Below are 27,423 nucleotides of genomic sequence, written 5' to 3' on the forward strand. Positions count from 1 at the left end.
GACTAGGCAGAAAGTAAAAACACCAAACATGCCCAGCAAATATTTGAGGCAAATCCTAAGACCATATCGTACTGACAGGAGAAGACATAAAGGTAATTCAGTATAGGGTTTATATTCATATAAGACTAATGGGTAAATTGGCATAGTGATATGTGGCAGGGACACTCAAAGAAGCAGTCTAAACCACCGATTCTTCATGAGAAACACAAATATGACATTGACAGCTCATCTCAGTGCTCAGGGAGCTGGTGACCTCTCAGTTCTGGTGGTGCTTTTGGCACCTGGCTGCTGCCAACGCCTTCCCAGGGCAAAGGCAGATCACTGTCCTAAAGGCTTGGTGGCTCCGGGTCTCCCCCCTCCCATTTAACTGAAACCAGCACACCAGTGTTACCTGTGAGAGAGCTGGTGCCTACGCAGGTGGGATCAAGTAATTTGGTGGTTTAGAACAAACATAATTCCTTTATTGTGACTGGAATAAGGGGATTCTGGCCTTGCTGTCCTGGCAGATGAAAATTTAGGAGACATCTAAAGCTGCAGGCTCAGATGTATGTGCAGATTTTGATCTGCATGGTTTGATCACCTTTTTCTTTTTTTTGATGTTGTGCTTAGAGAAACATCAATTGGAGATCAGAAACTGTTCTTTGATAATCAGCTCAGATTTGCTCATTGAAGGTTTTTTTTGGCAGAACAGGACAGAGTTTTGAGTTCACGGTCCTCTCAGTTCATGAATGTGGCCTTAAGACTGAACTGTTCCCTTTTTCTGTGCCTATACACAACACTCAAGCAAACACAATGGAATGGCATATTGGAAAGCTTTTAGCCTCTTGCACCACTTAGCACAATCTTTTTAGCTGCCTGCATTGTTTACTCACCCTCCTGCACCATTGACAGAAAAAGCCTGCAGGAATCCTTTTTGCCTTTCTTTCTTTCTTTCCCTTCTTTTCTTTTTTTTCTTTTTTTCCTTTTTTTTTCCCCTCCAGCAGCACTGCAGACACAGCAGCGCAACCAACTCAAAGCAAAACAAACCAAAGCAACCTCCAAATTCCAAATCTCTGCAGGACAGGCTGCTTGTGTGAAGCTGAAAAGGAGCCAGAGCATATCAGCAAAGAAGCTGTGATTTCATCCAGCAGCCTGACAGAAACTCCGAGGCTTCACTGCAGCAGTTTGTGCAGACGCAGCATCATCCCTCTGACTGGGTCCGTGTCAAATGCTAGCAGAGGAGTCCCCAGAAGGAGGATGCCCATGTAATTCTGTGTCACTGTCCCCTTGCTTTTTAGTTGCAACTCTCTGAGGAAACCAGGTATGCTCTACAGGTTTTTAAACAGTTTTTATTCTTTAGGATGATGCTTAATTTCCAAGGGAAGGGTAAGCTGCATGGGGAAATGGGGAAGGTTGATGAGAGAAAGAAAGGTCCCCAAGGAGGGTTATTCCCCTCAACGTGGAGCGATGGCAGTCAGGTTTCTTGAGGGAGGAGGTGCAGGAAAATCAGCCCGAGCAGAGGTGGCTGGGGGACTTGCCTGGGGTGCAGGTTGGCAGGGATTCTGGCGAGGCTGGCATGAGGGCTCAGGCATGAGTAGCAGTTGTCACACGTGCTTTGGTGCTTGTCTGGGGACTGATCAGAACTGGGGGCTGATATTTGTGATTTGAATTCTGTGTGTCAGGTCAGCAGACAGGGAAGAGCCATGGGCCAGGTGGGGAAGAAGGTTTGGGATGGTGTGGGCTGGGCTGGGGAAACACTGAAGGTTATAACAAACCCGTTTGCAGCAGTGTGACTCTGGGGTGACTGCTGAAAGCAGGAGAGTAACGCTGACAAAACTGTGCACAGGATTTGGCCTTATAATGCAAAAATGAGAAGATTTGGCAGAGGGCCTGGAGGGGTGCTGGGAGCCAGTCTCTGGATATATAAATGCTTGTGTTTCTAAAAAAGTCTGTGCTGGTTGCTAGATAGATGTCTGAAGCCCTAGGAGCATGCATCACCTTTCAGAGGAAACAAAGAGGCTGTTGCATTTCAGACAGTCTCCTCACTGAATTATTTAATGCAACTAAATAACTACAGAGCTCCACCGAGTTACATAAAACTCCGAAATTGCCTCATTCCCTTGCCTTGAATCAATGCTCTTTTTCTCTTTCTGAATGCTGCATTATAGCATCAAATGGTGGCTTGGAGCAATGCTCAAGATACTTGGAGAAAGAACAGAAAACATAGTAAGATGAGCATGGAGGGGAACTGACAGAACGCTGTCAGAAAGGTTCAGACCGCTGCTGGTCGTGGGGAAATGACAGCATCTGAAATAGAGCATGCTTTGTGCCCTCTTGTTTCTTCCGAGCTAGTGCCCGTCCAAAAATGCTAATCTGGAGGCAGCACCACCTAAAGAAAAGCAGAAAAGCACAAAGGCTGAGTGTTGTTACAGTGACTACTTCATGTGCTGGGTTTATTCCAAAGCAGGCGATGCAAACCCTGTGCACCATCCACACCACACCGGCTCCCTTGTACCCTTTTGCTTGCTCAGCATCATCATTCTCCCTGTCAGAACCCCCGGCTGTGCCAGAGCCGAAGCTGGTGTACGTACCAAGAGGGAACCAAATGCCTCTAAATGTCCATTCTCTGGAGTTGCTGGGCTGGGGGGAGCAGTTTGTCCCCATTAGAGCATCCCTAAGAAAATGTCGCATTTGCAAAGCCGACAAAAGCTCCCATGAACACCGGGACAGGTGGGGGACAGGCACTGAACCGGCCTCTCACCTTCCCTGACACCACGCCAGTACCTCCTGCACAGCGGGACAGGCAGCCACGAGCCCCCCAGCACCAGGACAGCATTGGAGAGCAGCTCCGTGACTGCTCTGTGCTTGCTTCACCCGCAGCTAAGGAGCACCCCGAATGCTCCTTAGCATTGCATGCATGGAGGTGGGATACTGCTTCTGAAGATGGAGACATCCAACGCTCTAATCAGAAAAAAAGTGTCTGCAAACAGTGAACATTTACCTTTGCTGAATTACCTTTCCTTTTCCAGCAAAGATAATTCACTAAGAAATTCATGGCTAGACTGGAAACAACAAATTAGATTGCTAATCAGAAATCACAGGGAGAAATGCAGTATGAGTCTCATGTAGGAGCAGAAATGTTTTGGACAGGTTGGTTTGTTTATTTTTAAGTAGAGTTAATATATTTGCAAAAATCATGGTCAGTTTGCCAGAAAATTATTATCTCATAATTTAGTCATAGTGTTGTGATTAACAACTTTGTGTTGTTGATCTGGCTTATGTATTTTCCTTTAAAAAAAAACAACAAAAACTAATCAATACAGAGTGACATCCTTTTTTTTGTGAAAGACAGAGTTTTTCTACTGAATCTTTCTAATGCTACATTGACTGTAACGAAACTCATGAAATTTAGAAAGGCCCAGCTTTAAAAAAAAAAAAAAAAACAAAAAGAAAGACGGATTATCACAATTATCACAAGAAATGCTTTATGTTTATATTTTGATATCTGACCTGAAGTGACCATAAAGAGTTGCAGAAATATTGAACAAATTGGTAGAGGCTATAATACGTAACATAATTATCAGGTGCATGAACATATGTGATATAATGCGGAAAAATCAGTGTAGCTTTTGTAGAAAAAAATATCTCACAGCTCTACTGGAGATTTTTGGGAGGAGGGAGGAGAGTGGAGTCACCAATGAAGACTCAGAAATCTGCCCTTGGGCTTGTGTTGTTTGACATAGAAGTTACCTGGAAAATTAAGCATAGTTTGAGGTGAAAGAGTTTCCTGGTGGTGAGTAACTCTAGGTAGCAAAAATGAAAGTCAGCTGAGAAAAGGATTTCAAGCTATGAGTTATTGGGTTAAAAAGGCAGAAAAAAAATAATCAATGGTGATAACAGCAAAGGGAGGCACCCCAATCAAAACAACCCTAACTCAGCCTGCAGAGAGAGGAGTGCTGAAGAGATGAGCCTTATTGCTTGGGTGGAAGAGAGTCCTGAGTTACGACACACAGTTTTATGAATTGTCAGCCCAGCGCTCAGTGGTGGAGGAGGAAAGGGTCTACAACATTAGGATTTTTAAAGGAAAGAACAGAGAGGAAAACATAAGCATAGTATGCAGGAAATGTACGGTGGACTCACATCTTGAATATTGTCTGCAGCTCCAGTTCTGTCACGCTAAAAAGAACAAGAAAAGGTTCACAGAAGGGCAAGAAAGCTGAAGCAAATACTACACAGCGAGTGATTAAATAGTTTGGGACACCAGCACGAAACAAAAGGAGCAGAGGGGAGATTTGACAATAAGTCTTAAAACCATGAGCAGCACAGAGACGGGGACTAGAGAGTAATTATTTCCTCTTTCGCAAAGCAGAAGAACTAGAGGAAGTCAAGAGAAAAGGGCAGGTAAAAAGTCCAAAACAAATAATAAGAAGTGCTTTTTAGCCAGCCGTGTAACTGAGCTTTGGAACGCTGCAGAGCTTGCTTGGTGCCCAAGCGTTACATGGGCTCACACAGCTACTGGACAAATCAATGGAAGAAAAATTAATCAAAGTCCATAAACCATGAGGATGCCACATCTGTCCCAGCACATTATTGAGCCGCAGGCTGCTGCGAGCTGGACCGGGTACCACGTCCCCATACGCTTGTCCTGTCGGTGTAGCTTTCTGCAGGCAGCTGTGACTGATGCTGGACTGAGCAGCTCTTCAGTCTGACCCAGTCTGGCCATTTTTAAGACACAACTGGAATTCATCAGGGAACTGAAACAGTGAAAAAAAGCCATGGAGGTATCTGCATTGAAACAAAACCAAGAAGTACACACACCCCTACACACACCACCACCCCCCCCATCAAACCGAACAGCCATGAAGAATGGTTAGCTGTCATAAGAATAATGAGCAGTATCAGACTGTTTCAACTGTGTCCAGGCAAAATGAGTAATTTCTTTTTTCTTCTGAAAGGAAAAAGGAGAGAGATGCCAGGAGTGGGAAGAAGAGGGTGAAAGAATTCAGCATGAGAGCTTGCCTAAGCTTTACCCAGACAAATATCAACTCTCATCGCCTCTGCTATACAGGCAACGGTGTTTGGATCTGCGCTTCCCAGATCTACCACTCTGATTATATGCTCCTTTGAAAGATAGATTGTTATCCTGACAAATTCTAGGGGATTACCTTTATTATGATATGAACAGATCAGCAAGTCCTGACAAAAATGTACCTATGGCAACAAGGTCATTTTCAGGGGCCTCCTCATGCTTTTGTGAATTACCTAACTTTGGTTTTGCTTTCTCTTTAGAAAATATCCACCCATCCTAAATGTTGCAGTCCCGTATTAATTCAATGTTTTAAGAGGACCCAAGGCAAAAATTCAGAAATGGTGTATAAGTGCTGAAAATGAAAATCTACTAGGACTTTTCCTATGAAACAGTACTAACAAGAGATTTTTAAAATAATACTACTTCTTTCTATGAGTTAGCTAATTTTGTAGTGTTTCTTGGGAAAAAATAAATATAAGGTATTTGTTACTGTGAACTGCAGCTATGCATTTTGCAGTGGATTAGGAAGATAATCAGCTAGTCCAGTATTTTCGCATGGGCTGCGGATCCAGCTAAAAATAATGGTGGACCACATAAGGGCACGTGAAAACTGCAGCCTGACATGCATTTTATGGAGATTTCACCTCAGTTTCACCTTTTGAACTCAGTTCAAGAACACATCCTCTGCCTGATCATTTATTGTCAAACAGGGGCAAGCCTTTAGACGCTGGTACAGGCACATGATGGCGTGTAACTGGAAGAGGCTATGGTCTGGTCAAGTTCATACATTGGAGAGCCGTGAGAAGGTGCAAATTAAAGTTCAAAGTCCTGTATATAGCTTTTCATACCATTTGCATTTCTCATTAGGCTTTTCCTTTCTTTGTAGAGGGAATTATTCTAGCTTCCATCATTTCTATGGAAATTTATTTCAATCAAGTTTTATTACATCATCCAAACTCACTGCACTAAAGGCAATTTATTTCTCCCTCAGCGCACACTGCAGCTAGTGATTTTACCTCAACCGTTTTTGAGTAAACTTTAAACTGGATTAGTTCCTTCTAAATGGGAAAACCAAGGCTGGTCTTGTCTGGTTCAAACTCACTGATTCAAATCTGACAATGAAAGTATTTTTTTAATTCTTTCATGTAGATTATACATTGGACAAATTCCAGGGTCATACAGTGTTACAGCCAAGCTATGTGGCTACCTGCTCTTCCATTCTGGAAATGCGAACTAGAACCATCAGTAAACACATCCTTATGACCAGGAATTACCGCAATGAAAACTCGAGCATTACTGGGAATCAAGTTGTGCTTGCAGGAGGCAAGCCTAAACAAGGATTACAAACAGCTAGGGAAGGCTTCCTTCGACTCCTGTGCTGTAAGCTCCTTTTGGAATGGCTCCATTTAATTCCACCTTTGATTTCTACCCGCTGAACGACATTTTCCTTTTCTCTCTGGTCTTTCTATACCACTGCAGTCAACAAGTCAAACATGAAGAATGCAGACATGAAATGTGACCAGCGTGGATTTGTTTGTCCTTGAATTTATCCAACAGCTATCTCCTCCAACATTGATCTGGAAGTGCATCTACTCACACTGTTTCTCCTCATGATATAGGCAGACCCACATCTAAACTAGTACATTTTCTTAATAAATCCCTCAGACCATTCGCTGATTCCCTAAGTGCAAAACTATTTCACTATTTCATTCACCCTTTCAGATTTTTTTACAGTAGCATAGGAAAAAAACGGAGTAATATATTTCCTTGGGAAAACAGACCATTATTCATTCCCTGCTGAAAGATTGTTCATCTCAGCTGACAAAAGATGCCCTTTCCACAAACCTCTCTGATTTAAGATCGTGGATTCAAGATAGCTCACATGCTATATGTATTACTCCACGGGTTTTATTATTGACTTTATTATACCATTAAAACATAGGTAAATTTTCCTAGACAGGTAAATACTCATTGGAAAGGAGCAAGGGAGAATCAGACTGTAGAAACTGCCCAAAAAATCTCCGCCTCACATTATCTTTGTAGTGCTCACAGCTGAAACTTTGAGAATGAGAGTAGATGCAGCCTTATGAAAAAGGTGCTGTGAGCACTTAAGAAGTTCTGGGAATGGACAGTGGCTCACTGACCCCTAAAATTTTGGAACCATTGACCTAAACCTACTGTCCATGAGCATTAGCACCACATATTGAAGAAGTTAAATACCAGTGTGACTGTGCAGGTCTCAGGGCTGTGGGCTTATTCTATTGTCCAGGAGAACAGTAGGGAAATAGCACTCATGTTTTTGTTTCTCACTTGTTTTCCATCTTACTACCTTCTGCATGTATCCAGGAGAATTATAGTACCAATTCAGGAACAATTCTGCCAAAAAAATTTATAGATTTCAAGTGAGATTCAGATACTGTTTGTAGAATAAAGGGAGTTATCAGTGAAAAACTGGAAAACTGAAACCCTCGGATTAAAACTGAACAGGCATGCTGTCACATCTGTAGCAGGAGCTTTAATTGCTATAATTAAAGAAAATCCACATAAACTGAAAGATAGGTTGCACTTTGAAGCATTCAAGTGAGAAGAACATTACTGGTCTGATATAATCTTTAATTGCACCTACTTATCTTTCTCAGCAATTTTTTTAGTCCAGACAGTTTATAAAGTTATTTTAGCATACACGTGACAACTGCTTCAGTGCATTTCAATTTAAGCTATGGCTAGCTTCCCTTCCAAAGATTTTAATAGATAACTTGCAAAAATTCACTCAGATGTTTGCATGTGGTGGCCAATTCTCACCTGAAAACACTTAATTTCAGTAAAATTTATGCTATCAATCTGAAACGCTCCTGTTCTTTGCACTTTAAAAGCTAATATTCCAAAGGTGAGTTGATGTACTGTTGGCCATTGACTTCATTTTTATTGCTGCTGTTTCAGTTATGCCATGCAACCGCACAAGGCGATGTATGGTCTGCTTGAGAAAACCATAGACAATGTGTAAATGTCAAGCACCGCGTTGGCTCTGCCCGCGTCTTCTGCTGAGGAAAACTGGGCTGAGGTACCAGCAAAAAGCCTTGGAGTTACTGGCAGGCAGGAGTTTCATGGGAGAGGCCAGTAGAAACCTTTGTCCTCCTGCCACTGTCATCCCCAAGGAGGGACACACATCCCTGTAGTAACCCTTATGCAGCTGGAAGATCTAGAGGAAAGACAAAACAGAGCTGTCTCTTCTTTTTTGAAAAATAGGAAGCCTTGGTTTGGAGGGAGAAGAGACTTCTTTTCTTGGCTGCTGAGAACAAGGTGGCTTCACGTGAGCCTTGGTGTTTGCTTCAGGGCAAGGACTCCCTGAGCCCAGGATTGGGAATTTTGGCTCACTTTCCTCCCCAGTAGCTGAAGTGCCAGCTGGGATAGGCTAGATCAAATCCTACCATGTTCTCCAGGAGTTTAAAATAAACTGGCTTTAAAGTAGGATTTAGTCTGCCTGAATTAGCAGCTAAGTGGCATCTAAACTCCAGGGTGTTGAGTGAACCCATTTTCCCAAAGTCCTTAAGTTCTCTGTGGCCGCTGAAGAGAGCTGACTGCCCTTGAAGGGTGCCACTTGCCTCTCTGGGCTGAAAACCGGCCATCCCAAGGGTGGGCATCTAACTGGGGACATGGGGCACCACTGGGGCTGTGCCATGTACCCTCGCTCGGCAGCAGAGCAGCGTGTCGGGTTCCTTGCCCTTCCTGCTTTTAGTGTAATACTGGTGTCAGTCACCTAGGATTCTTTTTTTTCCAGGGATTTATGACATTTTCAAGTGCAGAAGTATTGTCCAGGTGCCTAGCGTCCAGAGAAAGGTGCTGTCTCAGGGCTTGCGCAGCTGGCCGTTGCAGAGGGGAGTTGCTCGCTTGGCTTGGATCAGAGGTGCATTTAGCCCTGTGCCTGGTGGGGACCAGCATGAGTAACAGGTGCCAGGTAAAAAAAATAAGAAACGTGGCCATAAATAGGGAAAGAATTGGAGAAACAGGGTGTACAGGCGGATTGAAGTTCCTATTTGCCGAAGACTTAACCGCTGTTACCTCATGTGTATCTAAACTTAATTTGGCAGGTGGGTCCTGGGATCCCACTATCCAAAGCATTCCCAAGATCTGGCTCTGTCCATCCGTGTAATCCTTGCAGGCAGCCTGGCTTAAGTGTTACAAACCCCGAACGCCGGGGAGGTAGGCAGCAGGCCCTGGGACGGTGACTGAAAGGCGGTCGCAGAGCTGCGGCGAGCCTTCACCAGCCAGGGCAGCGGGGCCGGGGAGGCCTGAGGCCGCCACAGGGATGCCCGGAGGCCAGGGCACTCCCGCACCCTGTGTGCCGCCTCCTGGTTTCAAAAACTGGGGAGGTTATGCCAGACCTAGGGGCGTGTGCGTGAAGCACGCACGCACAAACATCGCCTGTGACATACTGGTGCCCCTGTCAAGAAATGAGTCGGTGCCCCGGCCGTGCCAGGGGAATTCCTGGCGAGGGCGAGAGCAGGGACATGGAGTCAGGGCACGTTACTGATTTATTCGCACACATGAAGCGGCCCTGACGGGAGCCGACCCAGCAGCATGGCGGGCAACCCGCGCTGCCAGGCATCTCAGCCAAGGGCCAGAGCCCAGCTCTGCAGCCGCAAAGCTCGCTCCAAGAATTTACTTGGAGCAAATATCGGAGAGTGAACCCTTCCCGCTGCTGGCACAGCCCTTCCCCTCCGCAGCCCTTCATCCTGAGGCACAGGGCCCTGCAGCCCGGCCTGGGGAGCGGCTCGCAGCGGGCAGGGGCCTGCAGCCGCTGGCAGCGATGCCAACGTGCACGCCGGGCACACCTAAGTAAGGGAGAGTGAGGGTGCTTGTAAGTGTTGACGTAAAAACCAGGGGTGGTGGGCTGAGGCAGCCCAGCCGTTAGGTGAGGGGCACCGGCCCGGTGGGCTTCGGGGCAGGTGGATGGCCAGGGGGAGGGCAGGCAGAAGGAGGGCAGGCAGCCGGGCAGGTGGGAGGACAGGCAGGCAGGCAGGCGGGAGGAGAGCAGGCAGGCAGCAGGAGGGCCGCAGGCAGGCGGGCAGAGGGCGGGCAGAGGGCGGGCGGGCAGGCAGGAGCAGGCAGGCAGGCTGCCCGGCCGTGTGGCACCCGCGGGCGCACGCGCTTTCCCGCCCCGGCGCCGGGAGCGAGCGGAGCCGCCGGCCCCAGGCACCGCCGGTCCCCGCTCCCCGCGGCGCCTCCGCCGGCGCCCCCCGCCCCTCCCCGCCGTCGGGGGCGGAGCGTGGCGGCAGCGGGGCGGGTGACGCGCTACTGCCGGAGGCGCGCGCCCCTGCCCGGAGGGATTCCCTTCTCCCCGCCCCGTGCTGGGCCAGGCGGCGGCGCCGATTGGCTGGGGGTGCGCGCGTGACACCGCCCGCGCGTGACGCCGCCCGCTGCCCGCCCGCGCGGCCGGTGGTGGCGGAGCGGCGGGAGCGGCGGAGACAGGTGGGGCGAGGGGCGGGGGCGGGGCGGGGCGGGCGCCGCGTTGCCCGGGCGACGGGGGCGGGCAGCGCGGCGGGGCGGGGCCGGGCTGGGCCGCGCCGGGCGGGACCCTCCCGCCATGGGCTGCCGGGACGCTGTCAGCGGGATAAGAGCGGAGCTGGCGGTCGGGCGCGCCGGTTCCGGCGGGGCGAGGAGTGGGTAAGGGTGGGGAGGGCGCCGCTGCGGCTGGGCTGGGGGCACGCTCGCCTGGTGCTGTGGGGCCGGGCGGGAGGCAGGCGGCGTGGCGGGCGCAGGCCCCGCCGCCGGTTTCGGCGAAGGGGCGGGCCGCGGGCGGGAGCCGCCGTGCCTGGGCCGGGGCGGCCTGTTTGTCTGTCAGCCGTCGCCTGCCGCCTCGGCGGTGTGGGGATGCCCGCTGGCGGCTCCGGGAGGCGGAAGACGCGGCCGCCGGGGCCCGGCCCGGGGAGGCGGGAGGGGTGGGTGCGCGCCGAGGGCCTCCTCGCTGCCCAGGGGCCGGCTCCTGGTGTGAGCGGCGGGAGGGCCGCGGTGCTCCCGGGGGCCGGCTGCCTGAGGCGGCGGCCGGTGTGCGGCGGCGGCAGGGCCGCGGCGCCGCTCCCCAGCCTGTGCCCCCTGCTGTGCCCTGTGCGGGTGCGGCGGGGCTGTGCGGGGCCCCGCACGACGCCGCGCTGCCGGCCAGGCGTTTGTTGAAGGCAGCAGATAACAGCTGAAGAAAAGCAAGTGTAGGCTGTTCACGGAAACGCGGTGACGTCCGTGGACGTGGAATACAACAGCTGCGGTGCTTCGGCACCTAAATAGCTTTTTTCTATTTATTTATTTTTTTAAAATCTGTTAAGAGGTCGACATAGGAGCAATGAGAACTCCTCTAGGTATTCTTTGAGCATGGGGAGGATGTGTGAAGATACTCTTCCGAGGGGAAAAAAAAAATAAAATTAAGAATTGGACATTACATGGTATCCCTGAATGAACTAAAGAGGCTGCCTTTTGCTTATCTATACAGTGAGAGAGAAGGCAGGGAAAGCAGGTGCATCCCTGGATGTGAGAATAAAACTACTTGTGTAAAAGAAAGCAGAGCAACTGAAGAAACTCAGAAAGCAGGTCAGATGACTGAATGTGGTGGCCTAGGAGTTTGAAAAGCATCTTATGTGGTTATAAATGGGAACTAGCAGGAGAAGAAAATCTGGATGGGAGACTTCCCCCTTCCCCCCCCCTTTCAGTTGTAGTGCCACATGAATCAGTAAGACTTCAATATAAGCATCTAGAGGAACTTGAAGTTAGTGTCACTGACAGAACTGTACTGTTGCCTGTGAGGTGATGGGACAGCCTTTGACAGAAAAACCAGCAGGGAGATCAGTTTTAGTTGTGGGTATCACAAACTTACGCTAGGTAGCAGGAAGGAGATGTCTGGAACACTTGCTCTTCCCAAAGGGAGGATGTGAATTTGCTTGCTTGGACAAGAGACCGTGTCTGTGTGGAGCTTTTTGTCGTAACGGGGCTACGGCATGATCAGGAGTCAAGAAAATACTGAGTCTCCTCTTTGCCTTTAACTGTAGGCTCACAGCAGTAAGTGCAAAGAAGAAAGTATCTTAGCTATCTAAGAACATCTGTGGTTTAGGGGCTCTGAGTTTCTGGTAGAAGTTTAAAATAGAGTGAAGATTGAAAAGACTTTCATATATTGTCATAGAAAAGAAAAAAATCAGCTTCTAGGGTATTTTATTTTATTCTTTTTTTCTTTTCTTCCTCATTGAGCTTTGGATAGAGAATCTTGCTAAAAGCAAGTGCCTTTCAGTGCCTTGCTTCTACAGGAAAAAAAATTAAGAATAAATGGGACCTCAGGAAGTCAGTCATCACTTGGTTTGTAAGACTGTATGCAGATTTCTTAAGAGGAGCTCTTTTAATGTCACTCCCTTCCTGCTTTCCCTCTGTCTTTCCCCTATTAGTTTTTCTACCATACTCAAAAGACAGCTTTCCATTAAAAATGTTTAATTGTAAGAAGTTTTTTCTGTTTAGTAACCATTAAATTCAGATTCTGCTTAGAGGCTTCTTTTGCTTCTTCCTTTCTCTTAGTCCCTGGTAGGTTTTTCATGTGCTTCCAACATCAGTTTTCCATGCAGTGTAAGACAATAAGGAAAGAGATTGTAAGCATCTTGAACAATAACATAGGATCTGTTGGAAAGTAAGACACTTGATCTGTAAACATTAGAAAAGAGAAACTGCATTCCTAACACTTGCTGAAATTAAGTTACTGCTTTTATGTAGCTCTTTTTACAGTTAAGCTCAAGGAGCGTAAGCAAATATTATGAAATATGAACAAATGTTTCAGGAAGCTATCAGTTCTGTCAGTGATTTCTTTAATAGACCATGGTGTGTCTGTATTAATACACAATTATACACCCTTGCAGCTTGCACAGGGATCTAATTCCCTTCATATTGGAAGAATTTTGCCATTGTCATGGTGGTGCCTTTTTAAATAAGATGATGCACATAGATGAATACTGAAGCAAAACTGGTTTTGATACCTGTCTTTTGCGGGCAGAAGGGGGCAGAGGGAACGTAGGGTGAAATGATTATTTTGTAAGAGGATTCTGTTGCACTAGGGAACACTTGCTGTCCAGAACATGCTTGCATGTCCTCTGTGGGGTGAATTTAAGTTCTTTGGAGTGAACAGCTGTCATCAATGAGACCTCACTAATACCTGTTTTATTCCTTTTTGAGGAGATGTCAGGCTGCATGGGCTTCCTTAGTGAAGAACTGCAGTAGCTGTTGCCTGAGATGTCACTATTTAATATTGTTGATTCAACTTTAGGGTCATCTTTTCTGTTATGTTTGCTGGAAAAATGGATTAGAATGTTGGAAAAGGATTGTAATATGCAGTGGAGAGGGCTCTGTGTGTATATGTCTGGGATTACTTTGACTCTCGCTTTCTTTTGCAGTCCAGAGATGGTTGTGAGAATGTCAGTTGCTTTGGCAAATTATTGCTTGATGGAGAATCATAGGCCTTTAGACAGTAGCAAGTAATTGAGCTGGTGTCATCAGAGCTATCAGCCCCTGTGACAGCACCAATCTAGAGATGAGTTTTTTAGACTGGGACAAGATCAGGTAGAAGAGATTGGTGGGTGCTTCTGTTCTGTCGCCTGGACTGATTTGTCTGAGCTGGCTAAGCTGATCGAGCAGCTTGTTACTGCTGAAGGGAGAGGTTGCCCTCCTGCCTTCTTCCCTTTGACAGTGACAACTGCCTGATCCCTCAACATGGCAATTCAACAACAACAAAAAAATCCAGCTGAAAAAACTAGTCATGAGTCGTCAGGTGGGCTGAGCTGTCTTGTGTAACAGCACCCTAGCTGCTCTTCCGAAGATGGGGGCTTTTGCTTGGACTCAGTAGCATGTCTGCTTCAGCTGTCATGGTCATTTCAGAAGATCTAATAAAGCAGCGTTAGATCCAGGTTTTATTTTCTTCTGTTCAGATTCAAGCGTTGCATTTGAACATGTCTTTCAGTGACTTGTTGAAGTTAGTGCATGGGAATGTCTTGCCTCTGGATAAAGCACTCTGTACAGAATTGATACTGGAATGTGGGAGGGGAAAGGAGAAAAAGATGCTGTGTGCAGTCCTGAAGCTTTTTTTTGCTGGTAGCTCTTCATGGTTCCTGTTTGCAGTCTGGGGTCTGATTAAATCTCATTTTTCTGGCAAGTCAGGTTTTTTGGTACTAACTACTAGAATGGAAGTGTAAGTCTTGTTAGTGTGGCTTTTGGGTAACTGTGCTGTGACCTGTGTGAAGATATAGCTTAAATCTGATGCTGAGTATGAGAGCAAGACAGAAGAAAATTAAATGCTAATTCATTAGCTCATGTATGTTGAGGAAGGAATAGGTATGTAATGCTGTAGTGAAGTCCTGGGGTAGTGCTGTATTTTGGTACCTGTAAGTTCTATTGTACCTTTGTTCTGGATATTTCTTTTAAGTTTCGCTAGGCTTTTTAGTCAGCACTGCACATTTCATTATCTTTCATGTTCTGTAGCTCAGATATTTTGTGGTTTCGGTCTATTACAAAAGAGCAGGGCTTCCATTCTTCTACTTCTCTGACTTCCTTAGCTCTCTTCTCCCCTGTAAATAACTCCCCACTGCCTGCTGTTACTGTGAGAGTGATTTTGCAATGGCCGCATAGTGGATGAGCGCTGAAAGGGTTGTCTTCTGCACTTCTGAGCTTGTATAGTTCACTGCAGGCATCTGGATCCTGCCCTGTGATGATTCTGTTTTGTGTGGGGTTTTTGAGCCATGTGGAGCTGAGGCACTGAGAGAATTATTTTAAGAGCTTTTCTGAGCATTCTGGATAATTTGCAAGGTGGGCAGTGGAAAGCAGAAGTGATAAATGGTGGTTTATGAGAGATGGTGGAAGACTAGTGCCTGTTAGACTGTGTTGGAGTGGCTGAGCAAGCATCTGACAATCTCAGAAAATCCTTACATTTATATGTTCTTTGACCTCTCTTTCTGCACCCAGAAAATTGAGCTTTTTTGACTTCAGTTAAAAACATTGCCATGCTCCATGGAAAAGTAAGGGAGCATCAAATACTAAATATGAGGTGGGAGGAGAGAGTTCCTGCTGCTTCAGACTTCTAACAGTAGAGAAAAACCTTTCTGCTTTCCCAAGAGAAAAATGGGAAGATGAAATACCAGGAGAAATTACTGTCAGGTAGTGCCAAAAGCAAGGCTTCATTGGAAGCATTAATACAGATTTTAAATTTGTCCAGTTTTATTTCAGGAAACACCTGGCTTCCTCTATTCCTCTTTAGTATTGTGGAGGCATTTACTGAAAATTCATGTTCTTGGGGGGTGAGCAACTGATTTAGTTAGGCTTAATTCAGGGAAAGAGTGAATTATTAAGGAAAATGTGTAAGACAAGGAGATATTCCTGATAGTTCACAATTGCATTACAGGAGCTGATGGAAGTCCAGCAGTATACTTTTGTTATAATATTTTCAGTTGAAATTTGTCCATCCAGTTTTGGTTCAGTAATTCAGACACTGAAATAGCTTTAAAATTAACCAAAAAGTGCAAGTCTTTCTCTTTCCTATTCTCTTTCTATTGGAAAGCAAGAGTTTAGTAATTCTAGTTTTAAAGAATTGAAATCAAACATTCTTATGGCTTGCCATAGAGAAAACAAAGCAAAAGCCCTAAACTGTGAAACTTTGTGTGCTACCCAAGGTGTGTATTTATCTTTCTATTACTTGCATCTTTCAATTTTAAGGGGAGATTTGAGTCACTGAGGAGTGTGTAGTTTCATTCCAGTTTCAATTAACAAAAGATCAAAGGAAAGCAGAATTTCCTTTAAGTGTCTATACGTAATATAGATTAAATGCTGTGTTGGGCCTTTTTAACTCCAGAAGGTACTTCTAATTAATCTAGACCTATTTTTAGAAGCCTAAATTACTTTAGTTACAGAGTCAGTTTGATTATTGGAGTCCTGCTAAATCCTTAGCATTTGCAGAAAAAAGGTATCATATGATGTTTGGTTACTGAACGTACGTAGCCTTCATCTGGCACACTTCATTCATCTCCCCAGCTGTGTCTCAGCAGTGTAAAATCTTGTTTGTGTGTGCATGTGTGATAAGATCCCTAAACTATAGGTGCTTTAAACGTAAAGTTTGTTATTTTTTGCATTGTGGGTGGATTTAGGGGTTTCTCCAGTGGTTCACAATTTTTTTTTGGTATCTGCCTACCTAGTAATAGGTATACTGGGAAACTTCATATTCTTAGTCATTATTATTATGTATTGAATATATATGAAATTAAGTGTAATTATTGATTATAGTTTCTCTGTTGGAGTCCATACTGCTTGACTAATTTCAAGTCCTGTTTAAACTTTCACAAATGAAATAAAAATGCTAGCTGTTACTTGCATCCCTCCTGGAGAAAAGCTACCTGAAGTGAGATGTTACGTGAGTCATTTTGCCTGTAGTTTGCTTGATGGTTGACTGGGTCTTCTGGGGCCAGTTCAGTGCAAGAGGGGTCAGTGCAGCTGGAACAAATGCCCCCTCTGCAGAAAAGCCTGGGAGAAATATCTGCTTCCCTAAAGCAACCAAATCCGTTTGCACTTTGTGAAGAAGCTGGCAAACAGCTTAACAGGAATAATAGAGTATGAAACTCTCAGATATTTAAGTAAAAAAAAATTAATACCACCTTCGTAATTGCTACCTGCTGTCTTGTCTGCATCTGAGTACTATAGAAAATATGGACTTCACTGACCAGTTTTAAAGCTCCAGAAGCAGAATTAGTCTTTTGCCCATTAATGACCTCTTCTTCCCTCTGATCATTGATCTTCCCCTCTTATTTGCTCTTAGTGGGTACTTTAGACACGATGCCAAATTTTGTCTCAAGCATTTTACTTTCTCGTTTTAATCCTCTACTAAGCTTTCAGTTTCAGGAATATCCCTTCAGCCAGAGTGCTTCAAGATACTGCTCAACATTCTTTTTACCTCTTCTATTTCTCCTGAGTATCGGGTACAGTCTTATAAATTACAGAAAGATTTGTATGGCCCTCCAGATTGTGATTTGAGTGGTATATTTGTTGTTTAAAATAATCTCCAGGTAGATGTAGTGTGGTCACAACTACAACGTTTTTCCTGGTTGTACTGGAGACCACGCGATCTGCCATACTGCAGATTAATGTAAGAGGGTATTCACAAAGTCTGCCTGGTCTGGTCTGTGTAGGGTCACTACTGGAGAGACCCTGAACTTCTGATTTACTTTCTGTAGTAGACTGCTTCTGTTCTTTTACTCCACAAAGTCTGTGGAGATTAGTCTTGATCTTTAGATTTAGTCATTGTTTATTACTGTGTAGCCATGGCTGTCAAGGCTTGCTTTGTAGTCTGTTTGTGGGGATAAGTATGGAACTTAAAGCATGGAAGAAGACACTTAGGACTATTACTGGTATATATTTTAATTTGGTGAAATACTTGTTAGCGCTGTGAGTAGTGCTTGGAACAGGTCTCGTGTGGGAGCTATGCCATTTCAACCTTTTCACTGCTGAGTTTCTTTTGAAGAACAATTTACCGGTCTCTTTCATAGCTTATTTTCTGCATAGATTCTGCCTTGTGGTAGCATATTTGTCAGTTTCTTTCTGTAGTACCATGTGTTTCTTAAGGTGGTGTCCTCTGGCAGTTTAGATAAGATCTGGAACAGATCCTTGTCTTCAGCTCTGCTAACAAAGCCTGTCTCTAGCATTTTTTTCTTGGTGTTGGTAACAGCTTTGTATTATTCAGTGCATTTTAGCCAGTTTCCGTGATAGCAAGCTATCTGTTTCTAGCACGGTTAATTTTGCAGTGATTATCTTTGAAGCCCACAGCTTTCCCTGCACCTATTCTAAGGAATCTTTACTCTCTATGCCTGCCGTGCACTGGTCTGCAATATGCAAATGTTAAATGAACTGGAATGGATTTCATGTGGCTAATAACTGTATTGTAGTTGCTGACTTTGGATAGTGTAAAACCACAAGCTAAACATGAACTTGAGTATAGCACATGTACAGGGTTAATGCATTACTTGAGTGTAGGTGGTTGGTTGAGAACCTGTCTTTTATTAGTGCTGTACTTTTTATCTTGTAGATGAATCGTCTCTCATCTTTTAACTTGATTTCAGGCTCAACAAGAATGCATTCCCAGGTGTTTCATGTTGTTTGACTAAATAAAATTCCATGTTAAGTCACGAAGTTGTTCCAAAGCACTTGTGTGATATGCAGCTGGCCTGTGGGATTCCTTGCCATTAACACTGTCTCAGTGGTGCTTCATCCAGACTCAAAAGGAGGAAACCGTTGATATCTGCTAACTTGTGAAGGGGATACAGACCTCCGTAGTTCAAGGCAGAACCTCATCATTTGCTAAATTTTAGCAAGAACAACTTCTTTAGCATTGATCGCTTTATCTTTGTTGCCATCTTCTTAAAGAAACACACATTTGGTATTGCATTGCTCTGTTCCATTGCGACAGCTCACATTGGTCATTATCAGAGAGTGCTTCTTAAAACTTTGCACTAAAGACTCCAAGAAATCGTGATCTAATAATTTTTTTCCAAAAAAGGGTCAGATATATTAATTGGGTATTTTTATGTGGAAAATATGCAATGACATAAAGTAAAATATTCAGCTGGCAGAAAAATAGCACATCTTATTTTCCTTTCCCCTTTTGTACATGATGGTACATGTTATCGAAGTTTTTGATACTGTGTTGTATGAGTAGATAGTTGGCCTTTACTTCTAGTCCCCAAGGTAATAGTACTTTCCAACAAGTAAATATCAAGCGCAAATAGGGTTTGCTCGTGCTATATGTATTAAATCTAACAAATTCACTTTTTAAGCATTCTGATATTACAGCATTGTAATGAACTCTGCTTGTAAATGCCCTGTCATGAATAAAATGGGTAGTACAAGTCAGGTTTTTTGCAAGTAGACTTCAAAATGAAGAACAAGTCATGATGTGAATACTTCACAATCAACTAGGGCAAGAAGTTGTAGTTTAGCTTAAATGTTGATTAAATGCTGTTTGTGTTTCACTGCTGTGAATGTTTCAGTAGCTTATGGTGCACCAAAAGCTGCATCAAAAGTCACTGAATTGACTTTAATGAGACATTTTTAAAAATTACTCTCCTGACAAAGCAAACCAATTCACTAAGTTAAGCAAAGCTGTTGTACAGGATTATGCTAGGGATTTCATGTAAGGCACGGAAAGCTGTTGTCTATGTTCCACAAGGTATTACATTGAGCATTAGTTGTTCTCACACCACATTTGAAAGTGGAACTAGGGTGAGGGGGTGATGTTAACCCTCTCAATCTCTAAAGCTTGCTAGGTTTGAGCAGTGTGTAGTTTGGCCTCTACCATACTCTTGTACGGGTGCTCTGCGTGTTCTCTCCCTGATTTGTGAGGCCCTGGTAAGCTGGGGCTGTTGCTGAAATTGTAAGTTTTGCTACTACCTTTGTCATGATGGGTGTCAGAAGTAGAATATTCATTATAATCATGATGTTTGTGGTTTTAACATTTGGAGTTAGACCTCTAAAATATCATACAAAGTGCAACTTCTATTTGTAGATCTCTGGTACATTGCATATATGTGGAAAAGTGCAGTTAGTTTGCATCTGAGCCAGCTTCCTTTTGGGGTGCTCAGATGCTGCATCACTCGCTCTTTTCTTGCCAAGTTATCTCTTCTTGTTTTGGTAGTCCCTGTTTGGTCAACATTTTTAATGCAGTTTATTATATATTAATGTTGTTCTTGCCTTGGTTTCTGGTCACCTGTGTGTTGCTGCTAGTTGATTTTTTTAGTCAGTAGCAGTTTCTAATAAACTTGCTGTTTTGAGTTGATAGTCTCCATTGTCACTGTAGGACAAGCTTATACTCTTCAGGGCTGTTAGTAGATTTTCTGTTTAAGGGACTGACATCTGTCCGATACAGACTAATGAAATGACAAGTATACAGTAGAAATACTAAGGATGTATTCATCAGACTTCATTTAATGGAAGTAATGTCCTAAGATTACACCTTGGAGACTGTTGAACAGGAAAACTGAATTGTGGGTAAATGGGATTATTTTTTTTAGTTGTATGTAAACAAGAATATTGTATATATGTTAATTTGTTATACATTTGAGTTGGGTTTCTATCATTCATTCAGAGCTGCTGTTACCAAGAATTGTGCTGCAGAAAAGTGAGATTCTAGAAATGGGCATGTTGGGGAGAGCAGACTTAAAACACTTACGGGCCAGAATATATCATGGGAACCACATTAAACTCTAGCAAATACATTTTAAGTTACCTTTGAAAAAATACACTTGCCAAACTAGGCAAGGGTAGTCTGGAACAGACTGTGTCCAGAGAAATTACCGATTAATTTCATTTGTTTAACTTTCAGAATTGCTGAGGCCTGAAAATACTGCGGCAAATGATAATTTGGGGGTAAGGAAGGCCTTGGGGTTTTTCTTCACTTACCTCACATTTGGTGTGGTGTACCACAGGTCTGGGTCTCCCTCAGAAGAATGACATCTCTGAAACTGTTTCTGAGAGGTTGACCTGCCTGTATGTGTAATGCTACTTTGTGTCTCTAGGTGCCTGTAGCCTTGGGTGTATTTGCTAATTATAGCTTTGACTTGTTTATATATATATATGATAGGTATTTTGGACAGTGCCTGTTTCTTTAATGTGGCCAAATCTAGCATGGCATTTGTCTGATCTTGTTTGCTTTTTTCCTTGGTATTCCTATTCTACAAACGGGAATGGCTAGTTTAGCCATCCATGTCACAGTGTTTCCTGACAATACACAATAAGAAAATGAGTATTTTTATTTAAGGACTACTTTTTCAGAAAGCGCAGATATAATTCCTTAAAATACTTTTTTCAATGTAAGATACGATGCTTGCACATCCACTTACAGGTAGAAATTTTCTGCTTCTCAGGTTCATGGATTAAATTTTGTTTTAATACCTAGGCAGCAGAACATAAGTAGACTACATGCTTTATAGGAGGCTTAAGATACCTGCCAGAATCAGGACTTTCAGACTTCAGGTATTGCAAGGCAAGCATCCCATGTAGGTGAGGTGAGTTAAATATACGTTTGATTTTACATAAGTAGTATTGGTAAGATTATACGCACGTAAATACACTTGCATATACAGCAACACCATTGCTGTGAAGGTCTCAACATACTTTTCAGTGTTCATGAAAATAATACTTTTTTACCATATTGTGAACTTGGCACACTTTTCCCTGGTTAATTAAAAGGATAGTGCATGTGTTATCCAAAAGTGCTAAGTGTTTTTATTTTTAACCTTATTCTGGGGAGAGAGCCTCTGAATAACTTGTTTGGAAATTATACTGATCTAATGGATTACACAGAAGACTAAAAGCTGGTTATTGAACTCCTTGAGGAAATAAAGGACTTTGTCAGAAGTAGAACTGTGCCAAGAAAATTGATATCTACCCACAGTCTTATGATAAACTCTGTATGTTTTACAGAGGTTGCTTTTCAAGTGCAACCCAATGGCTGGAGCAACACTGCCTTAGTATGTTTTAATAGGTTGTCTGCTTCTGTAACTCTGAATAGTTAATAAATAGGAGCAAAGGACAGCAGAAAGTGTTTGAAAATGTATGTTAGGAGGTCTTCTGCAGAGCTCAAGTGTTGTCTCAAGTATGCCTGTTTTTAGAATGAGCAGAACTTGAAGTGTCTTGGTTTTGCTCTTGTTTGCTCATGATTTTGACTATCAGAGTTGTTGGACGGTTAGCAAATGTTCACTGCCTTTTAGAAGCTACACTTTTGACTGATTGCCTTGCATTGGTAAAACAAGGCATCAAAGTGTCTCAAGCTTTCTGCTGATGCTCTGCTTGAATTTCAGGTTCCTGTTTTCTTAAAGGCTTGTGTGTGGCTCCTGGTGTGTAACCTATTTTGGCAATGTCAGCTGGGTATTTGTTTCTAGCCTGTTTGAAGTTTTGAATGATATCAAAAGGACAGAAAAGCAAGAACGCAGATTTTTGGCAATGCGTTAGTTTGAGGCTTTACTTACATATCACCACAAGTACAGACCTCAAGGCAGCACTGCAGGATATGTTCCAGTTTTGTTCCAGGCCATGCTGGATACGTTTTTCTCTATCACACTCTGTCGTGCTCTGCTTTCTTTCCTTCTCCAGCTTGCACAGGGGGAATTAACCGTAGTATTCCCTTAGCTTTATTGTTAACACATTTCTTTAAACAGAAGGCACTCAAATTTGGTGTCTGCTACCAACATAAACTTAATTTTTTAAATAAACCTGGCAATCTGTGCTACAATTGCAAAAGCCTATTATGGCCTGTCTTAGTGTTAGTAACACGCCAGTGCTCTTCATTATCCCTGTTGTCCTCTGCTAACAGAAGCTTGAGCTTAAACTGAAAGTTTTAACTCCAAAGTAAATTTGATTAATATCATTATATCAACAATTATTTTAATGTTAAAATCATTGAGGAGGTCACAAGCATGTTCTCCAGAACATAAATGTTAAGTAAAAGTGATGAGGCTGGGTTAAGTATTTGCTAAATGGCATGAATACATTTGTACCATTTATTGGCCAGTGGTGACTCGGATTTCCATATACTTTATTCAAGAGAATGGGTAAAAGGGCTACAAGTTCTGAACTGGAGGCCAGAAATAACTGGATTGTACAGTGGCTTACAGAAACTATGTTTTTTTCAAAGTGTTAATACCTAGTAAAAATGCAGCTTCATTGTATTCTGTACTCAAAAGGACTTGCAGTCATGCCATGCTTAATCAGTGTTTGTCTCTTAGAAACAGAAAATAAATAAATTAACAGCTTCCTGTAGCTCTGTTCTTTACTCCTCTTTGCATGATCTGTAAAATACCTTTTTGTAAGTTTATTTTTCTTATGAGACTGGCTATCATTCCTTTAGTGGAGTAAGATACTCGTACAACCTGGTGGACAAGATGGCTTTTATTGAAGGTGACAATGAGTTGCAGGTGGCTCCTAGGTGCCATGTGTACGTTCTTAGGTACATTATTGCTTTGTTTTGCTCAGTCAGTCAAGCCTGACCATGCAGCTGTATGAACAGCACCCAGCAGTGTCTTCATTTTAGACTGGTATAACTATTTACTGATGAGCCATTTGAAGAAATTTATTGACATCTACTTCACAACAAATAGAGGTGATTGAAGTAGTTCTGGTTTTGCTAGTACCATAAAATTAACATTTTAACAACTTCTTTTTAAAAAAGGCTGTGGGGAGGCAGGTTTATTAGAGCACTAATTTGGGCTGCTCTGTGGAGACCACTACCACTCTCCTTTATTTTTGCTGTAGCACAACAGTTACTGAAAGTAATAATTTAAATCAGTATTATGGTATTTTTACTTCATTTGGCTTAATACTGTATTTTATTACAATGCTGCTGTAGTAATTTAGTAATTACTACTTCTTACTGTATTATTGGAGATTCCAGGCCTTTCTGGACAATGCATTGCTGAAAAGATAAACAAGTAAAAGGCCCGGTTCACTCCCATCTGTATACAGAATACTAGCTCAACCCTAAGCTTTTGTTGCATTTTCTTCATTCACCAATGTCAATGGTAATACTTGGTAATCATTAGCACTATATAAAGTTAGTTTATTCATGACTCACTATTCGAGACTGCTAAATTTGTCTTATTTTTAAGTTCCATCCTTTTAAATTCTTTAAAAAATGATTTTGGCATTTTCTTTTAAAGGCTTAAAGTCCACTGAAGTAAGTACAAGGCGCTCCTGTACTTCAGGGTGCTCAGCTGGTGGTCAACTTAGTAGAAATGGAGAGAAGTTCGGAGAAAATACGAGTTACAAATGCAGGAAATAGATTTATACTACAACAGCAATTAAATAAGTCCCTTGAGAGCTTGTGTAGAAAGGGGCCAGAGGGCGGATGTGATACAGGTTGAATTATGAGGATGATAGAAAGATGGGAATGAAGAGGGCAGATTAGATGTGAATGTCAGATCATTCACGGTTAAGTGATATTTTTTTTTAAAAAAGCTTGTGTTTTTTTTCCTTTCAGAAATAAATATTATTTGTAGGGATAGGTTTTTTTTGTAAAATGTGATAATCATATACTTGTAGTGTGAAATGAAATTTAAGAGTATGATTTGTTAAAAAAATTTTTAGGGCTAGCCATGTGAAGCCCTGACACATTGTGTATTCCAAAGCTGTTGGTGTCCTGTTGGGACTGTACGCAGCAGTGGTAAACTGAGATTCTGGTGGGTTTTTTCTGCTCTCTTATGGCTTAGTTCATATGTGATGTTTTAGGTTTTGGGCTTTTTCCTTGTTGAGGTGACCTGTCTGAAGAGAGCTGAAGGTACTCTAATTTACTACAGGTGTTTTGTGTAGCATATGCTTCCATATTACCAGGCACCACAGCAGTTAAAGATGTGTCACTTGAAACAAAAGAAAAATTCTGCAGTAGAGTAGTTCCAACTTAAAGCAAATTGGCTGGCATACATTCTTGGAGTGAGATGAAATGCTGTGCTGTGTAGGGTGTAGTATTGACGTACCACAATCTACAACGGAAGGGTGACAAGCAAGCTGAAACCTTAGAGGTGGGAGGTGGGTTTTGTAAAAGCAGGGCATTTGCTATGTTACAGCATCAGCAGGGCAAGTCCTTATCGTTAACTTGAGTTCTTCTTGAAAATGCAATGTGCTTTTAGGTTCTCAGATCACTTGTCAGGAAACAAATATCACATATACAGCTTTTTTGGACACTTCCTAAGTATTTCTCAGTTATCCTTGTATTGTTGTTCTTTGTCTCTAGCTTCAAGATGGGATGAATAAGGAGGTTATCTGAAACTGTTTCCAAAGACATTTGTGCTGTCAGTATGTTTTAGAACTTAATTGCAGAAAAAGTAGGTACAACTGAAAAAAGCAGCTAGCACTTGTTGGAACAAGGCCTTCTAAAATAAGTGTTTAATTATCTAGCATGGTATCACTTTACATTTTTCTTCTGCACTGTAGAATTGAGAGCATTTTAGTTCCTTACCTATTAAATATTTAATTCTTGCATTAAGAAGACATGCTTGATGTCTTTTTGCATTAGCATCCACAAAACAGTACTTTATGGTACCACTGATGTTGCAAATTAGCTTGTTTGCTACACGTGGTAATAGATGTTAAATCCATGTAACTGCAAGCAACGCGGGAAACCTGGAGGCTGAAGTTTCAGATGGAAGGGCAGTAAACCGTGACGAACAGCAGATTGTTACATCTTCTAGTGGTCTGGTAAAACTGCAAACCCACTAGCTGCCGAAGCTGTTCAGTTGGAATGAATTTTGAATGTTAGCCTTATCGGTAAGTTGGGTTTCTGTAAGGCTGTGGATGAGTTGTGTTGTTCCCAAGCATTCAAAGCGGAGGCAATTATTAGGAGCTTGCCTGGGGAACCTACAGTGTTTCTCTCCTTCCTTAAGGAGGTCGTTCATGTCATGGTTGTGCTCATTGCAATTTAAATTTAAAGTTTTTATTTACTTGCCACTGGAGAATACAAAAATAATGAATGTAATCTTTTTCTTCTTTCTCTTTCCTATCCCCATTTCTTCCCCCCCCTTAACTGTGGGTATAATATGTGTTTTCTGAGTGGTGACCTAGACCTCTGTAGTTTAATGTTTTTGAGGCAGTTCTTGGTAACCACCCTTTGCATTCCCATTGATAGCAAATGATTTTTTGTCTCTTGACCATGTCTAGACAATGAGGTTTTAATGTTTAGACGACCTTGCAATTGGAGCACCCCAGTTCTTGAATGCTTTAGTAAACATGGTTTGCACAGTTCATCTCTGTGTATGCCTGATGTGTCAGTGGATGTAACTTTTCAGAATTTTAGGGCTTTGTTAGAAACTGGACTCAGTTAAAATGTGTTTAGTGTCATAGAACACAAGTATTTTAACACTTCAAAAAAAACCAAAGGAAGCAAAGGAAGACTGGTAAGTCCTGTTACCATTGAATGGCTAAATAATTAGCACTTGAAGATTGAAAATGGTAGCAAGAAATGCTGAGAGGTTGTAGAAATAACCATTGCCTCTGCAGTTATTGGTCTCTCTTACAGGAGACAGCAGAGAAAGTATTCAGCCAGTCAGATAAAAACACACATTAGAATTTAAAGCATATTTAAGGAGCTTTTCAATCTTGTTTAAGTAAATAAGTCTTTCAGGAGAATTTAAATAGCTTTTTCCTGTTTGTAGGTTTGATACACTCTAAAGATGTGAAGGGAAATGTAATAACTAGAAACCTGAAGTTTTAAAATAAAACAATTACTAAACCTTTTGGCAGTTTAGCTTCAAGCAAGGAATATGGGATGCTGGGGCTTTATGGATGCATATTCTCAATAGCAATAATTTTCCTTGAATTGTTACAGAATCTTCGTGCCCTTTGTGCAGTGCACATGAAGACAGGGCTGGTGTATATTGCTTTGTTTTCCACTTTTTTGCTGAAGCATGTGTTAGGGGTAACTGTCTTACTATTTCTGCCCATTCTGGAACAACTTGGGAGATTGCTTTTCCCTAATATGATCTTAATCTTTTCTTCACACCTAATTACAGTTATAACGGGTAGTTTAAAGTATTTATCTTAGGCGGGGAAAAAAAGCAGTGCCTGTTCTGATTCTCTGTTAGGATCGGAGGGGGTTAGAGGGGTAGGGAAGAAGTAGTAACTCCTAAATTGCTTTAGTAGACTGTACCAAGCAGATACAATGCTGTTCCTCTCTGATATTACTAATTACATCTTCCCCAGCACTTAATGTATTAAAGAGCATTTATTTGTCAGGACAAAATAGAAGGACAGTTTAAAATGCATCTATGTCAGCACCTGACTGCATAATTCAGTTTCTCATACTACCCATCACATGTACCTAGAGCTGCAAGTGCTTCAGGTATTATGTATCGGGTAGTCATCACTAAAATTCGTACTGTTTCTAGAGAGAAATGTTTAAACTTGCATGACTAGCTCATTTTACATTTTAAAAACTATTTAACTTTATTATGTTAACTTCCCTTATATGCACCAATTATTTTCTCTGTAATAGAATTTGTTGTGCACAATCATAAGCTAAAAGCGCAAACTAGAGCTTTACAGCTCAAAAACACCCCCAAACCCAAGGATTCCTTAGAAACTTTAAATAGCTATCATAAAATGAGTTGTAAAACCAAAATAAATTGTCTATTAATAATTATGTGTTTTTCTCTTTTTAAAAACAGGTGATCCAAGGGTGATATTTCCAGCATATATTTGCTTTTTCTTCTAGATAGAGGATAAATGTGTTAAGTTGAAAAAGTAATTCTGGTAAGAATTTTCCTGTTACTTCTGGGGTGAATGTAATTATACATATAAGTATTCAGTCTTGCCACTAAAAGGAGTTTTCTGTGCCATTAGTGCTAGTGAACTTGCTCTTCCTTACAAGATTTTATATTTTA

The 27,423-nt window shown here is 42.6% G+C and overlaps 1 protein-coding gene across 2 annotated transcripts in view; it reads left to right on the plus strand.

Annotated features, from left to right (window-relative positions):
• The first annotated feature begins 1,016 nt into the window (after positions 1-1,016).
• The window catches only part of LYST (lysosomal trafficking regulator), a 96,190-nt gene continuing 69,783 nt past the window's right edge, over positions 1,017-27,423 (plus strand). The window contains exons 1-2 of one of the 2 annotated variants that reach the window (XM_040597912.1): positions 1,017-1,300; positions 27,208-27,292. The gene's annotated coding sequence lies outside the window, so the exon portion shown is untranslated. Of the gene's footprint in view, positions 1,301-10,562; positions 10,673-27,207; positions 27,293-27,423 lie in introns of those variants that run through there. The other variant, XM_040597914.1, reaches the window with a different exon arrangement.

The sequence above is a fragment of the Falco naumanni genome, chromosome 6 (assembly GCF_017639655.2).
Source record: "Falco naumanni isolate bFalNau1 chromosome 6, bFalNau1.pat, whole genome shotgun sequence".
NCBI classification, from domain to species: domain Eukaryota; kingdom Metazoa; phylum Chordata; class Aves; order Falconiformes; family Falconidae; genus Falco; species Falco naumanni.